Source organism: Dipodomys merriami, unplaced genomic scaffold (genome assembly GCF_024711535.1).
Source record: "Dipodomys merriami isolate MVZ:Mamm:240054 unplaced genomic scaffold, mDipMer1.0.p SCAF_289, whole genome shotgun sequence".
Lineage (NCBI taxonomy): Eukaryota > Metazoa > Chordata > Mammalia > Rodentia > Heteromyidae > Dipodomys > Dipodomys merriami.
The window spans coordinates 465,977-469,929 of record NW_027204370.1 but is presented as its reverse complement, the minus strand read 5'-3'; the positions used below and the strand labels follow the sequence as shown (position 1 = coordinate 469,929).

Genomic DNA, 3,953 nt, shown 5'->3' with positions numbered 1-3,953 from the left:
TTGCATCTGCTGGTTTGGAGTCTTGGTTTCTGGAGTGCCCTCCCGTTGAGAAAGTATCCCAGTGAGTCTGGGGTCTTTCAATTGCAAAATTACTGTACAGAAGGGTCACACTTACATAAGCAAGGCAATGACTACATTTCCTAACAAGCATTGTTAACTCCTCCTTTATTATTCCCCTACTATCCCTTCCCTTCCACCTCCACAAGTCCACTCACCTCCTCCCTTCCCCCGCCTCAATTGTAAAGTTCATTTTACAACATAGTGTCTTGTGCATCTCATTGTTACAATGGGTGAACCTGTATTCCTATTTAAGCATTTTCTTTTTCTCCTTCCCATCCAAAAATTAGAAGAGACTATATACAAGATGTAGGTGCACCAACTTCAAATACAGTGAAAATAAGTGATTTAACATGGGGTCCGAACATATAAAGAAACAAAAAAAAACCATACTGAACGTTATACGTATGTGAGAAACAATAGCAAGAAAGAAAAAACCACTTGTGTCACTAACTTCGGTTCATTTACCTTAACATAATCTTTTCTGGTCATATGTACATAGCTTTTCACCTTTTCTGCTTATCCCAGACATATATTAGTTATTGAAAATTAGAGAAACCATGGGACTTATGTTTGTTTGGACTTGGCTTATTACACTTCATAATCTATTTCCCAAGTCTTTCCACTTCCTAACAAATTAGGCAATGGAATGAAAGGAATTTGCCTGTCATCCTTAAGCAGGGGCCATGTTAATCTTCTCCGTATCATTCCAAATTTAGTGTATATAATGCTTCCTCAATACTTCTCAGGGAGCAGAGGAGGGAAGGCCATCCCTCACCCTCCAGTACTGGAGATCTCCATCTTGGATACTGACAATGCTCGGTGGAGCTGCTAGCTCCAACTTAAGCCTTGGATGAAAACTAGAGTCATTTAGTAGGTCACAAGAATCTAAGCTGACCTGCCAGACTGAGCTTCACCCAGGGAAAAGTCACCCAGCTCAGGCGCTAGCCCCAGGAGTGGCTTTCTTCACTGGGTAATCAGAGCCAGAGGCTGCCCCTCCTTTAGCAGCCTTGACAATCAATTGAAATTCAGTAAACAGAAACCCTGAGAGTGACTCCAGGCTGGGCTCTGTGAGTTTATCACAAACTAGCCCCTGGGAAAAGCTACTGTTTGCTGAAAGGCTTCAACACTACCCAGAACCTAGCCTCATCACAGCATCTCCAAACTTGAGGAAAAAGCCGTCTCCCTCTTTTGTGATACTCAAAGCAGATCTCCCTTCCACTGAACTAACCTGGGAGGAGGATCACAAAATCCTGGGTAAAGCAGAGCATCTTTCTGCCTGTTCAAACAAACTGACTTAAGAAACCAACCAAGCCACAGGAAAATCAAACACCACAAAAAGACCAGAGACTCCAACCTGAGGCTGGTTATGGACACAAGGGAGATACATGATTTTTCCTACCCCTCACAAAAATTTTGTTTTTCTTTTTTTTTTTTTTGGTACCATTTTTAAAAATGTTTTTGGAAACTTTTTTTTAATTTTTACATTTTTTGAAAAAAAAATTTTCTAGTAACTTTTTTTTCTCTTATAATTTTTATTTTAGGAGTATATGTGTGTGTGCATGTTTCTTTCTTTACTTTTCTTTTTCTTTTAAAAAATTCTTTTTGTTTTTTGTTTAGCTCTACTGAACTTTTGATCTTTTCTTCTTTTTTCTTATCCATTTCACCTTTTCTTCTCTTTTGTTCTTCTTTATGTGACTTAATTGTTGTTCTGAACATCCTCAGATAAACCCGTAGTCGATTAGTAGACCTTATCCCCCATTGTGTACACACTTAATCCACAAATTCATTACTCAATTCAAAACCTCTTAGACTTAAATTCCTTAATAGCACCACTACCTCTTTATACCTATATAATATTTTAAGTATTTTTATTTTTAAGTTTTTCACATCTCCTTTATATTCCTCCCCGTCTCTCATTATATTCACGTTCTTCTCTGAATAGTTTGTATTCCTTTCTGCATCATATTTTTAATTTTTACTTTTCTACATTTTGGTCACTTTTTTTCCCTTTCTCTTTCTTCTTTTTTTCTCTCTCTCTACTTTCATCCTATCCAACTTATTTCCTACTTTGAGATTAGGACTCAGTTAACTCTCCCTGTCCCTTCCCACATCACTCTATTCTTATTGTTTACCCAAATCTCTCCCTAAACCTAGTAATTTCTGGTTTACCAAATTCTTCTTTGTGGTTCGCAGCCGATTAATATATAGTTGTTTAATGTTGAATAGATGTATCTGTTGAACTAGATTGTATCTGCAGAATATTGACTGTGCAAATACAGACTTTGGGTGATTCTTTCCTTAAGAAAGCGTTCTAGCAAAAAACTGGTGTTATTTTCATCCCAAATGGGCAGAATAAGTTGGAAAAACACAAGAAAAATGGCAAGTCCGGGTATCTTCACTCCCACTCATGATAATCAGGGGACAGAACAGATAAAGGAAAACTCCACTGCTGGCAAACATGATAAATGAAAATATTGAAAACATACAAAGGACTCTGTATGAGCATGTTAGGGAAAGAGAGAAGGCAAACAAAAGGTCAATGCAGGAAAACATTGAAAACCTACAAAGGACTATGTATTAGTGTGATAGGGAGAGAAAAGAGGCAATCCGAAGATTTATACAGGAATATCATGAGCGTGAGGAAGGTACTCAAAAAAATGATACAGTATTTGCGTGAGCAGATAGAGAATACTCAAAGAGAAAGGAAGGAAAGGCGTGACCAGGCTGAGAACACGCAAAGTGAACAACAGGATGGCATGAACATCAGGAAGCTAAGCAAAGAGTAATACAGGAATTGAGAGAGCAGGATGAGAATACACAAAGATCACTAAAGGCATTCATGGGAGCCATTAAAAAAGAGCTGAAGGAAGTCAGGGAGACCACAAATGGAATGCTGAATGGAACCCAACAGAAGGAACGGAAGTCCAAGGAAACCATAAAAAATCAAATAAGTTATTTCAGAATAAACACTGGACACCCAATTAAGGAATTTAAGACGTTCATTCAAGATCTAAAACAAAGCTGCAACAAAGAATTTGAAGCCATCAAAACTGACTAATTAGAAGGATAGAAATTAAAATTAAATTAGAAAGTCTTGACAGCAGGTTAGACCATGCAGAAGATCAAAACTCGGGGATTGAAGACAGCCTAGATATTATAGAGAAAGAACATACATCCATCCAAGGCAAATCCAAGAAATATGATAGATCTATCCAACACTTGGAAGACACCATCAGAAGGCCTAATCTGAGGATAATGGGTGTAGAGGAGCACCTAGAAACAGAAGTTAATGGCCTAGGAAATTTGTTTAACAGGATCCTAGCAGAGAACTTCCCAAACATACAAAAAATAGGCCTATTCAGATATAAGAAGCTTTTAGAACTCCAAATAGACCAGAACAGAATAGAACATCCCACAGTCACATTATAATACACAGGATCAACTCAGACAAAGGAAAAGATCCTTAAAGCTGTGAAGGAGAAAAGATTAATCAGCTATAAAGGGAAACCAATTAGAATCACCTCAGATTACTCAGCAGAGACAATCAAGGCAATAAGAGCCTGTAATGATGTATGCCATGCCCTCATATCAAACAAGTACCAAAGAAGAATACTCTACCCAGCTAAACTCTCCTTCACAACTGAAGGCCAAATAAAAACCTTCCATAGCAAAGAAAAATTGAAACAATACATCTCCACGAAACCAGCCTTACAAAAGATTTTTAAAGATGTCCTACATATAGAAAACCAACAAGACCATAATAAAGGCCAAGAAACTGCACCCAAACTGAGAATCCAAGAACCAAAGGAAGAACCCAGGTTTAGGGGCCCCCAAGAAGGTGGATAACAAGGCAGGAACCCCCAAATACCTCTCAGTCTTATCTCTCAATATTA

The 3,953-nt window shown here is 37.9% G+C and overlaps 1 non-coding gene across 1 annotated transcript; it reads right to left on the bottom strand.

Annotated features, from left to right (window-relative positions):
• Window positions 1-689: 689 nt before the first annotated feature.
• On the bottom strand, window positions 690-799 carry LOC138838715 (U6 spliceosomal RNA). Its single transcript, XR_011375732.1, has one exon. It is a non-coding gene; the product is annotated as a U6 spliceosomal RNA (small nuclear RNA).
• Between the last annotated feature and the right edge of the window lie 3,154 nt (window positions 800-3,953).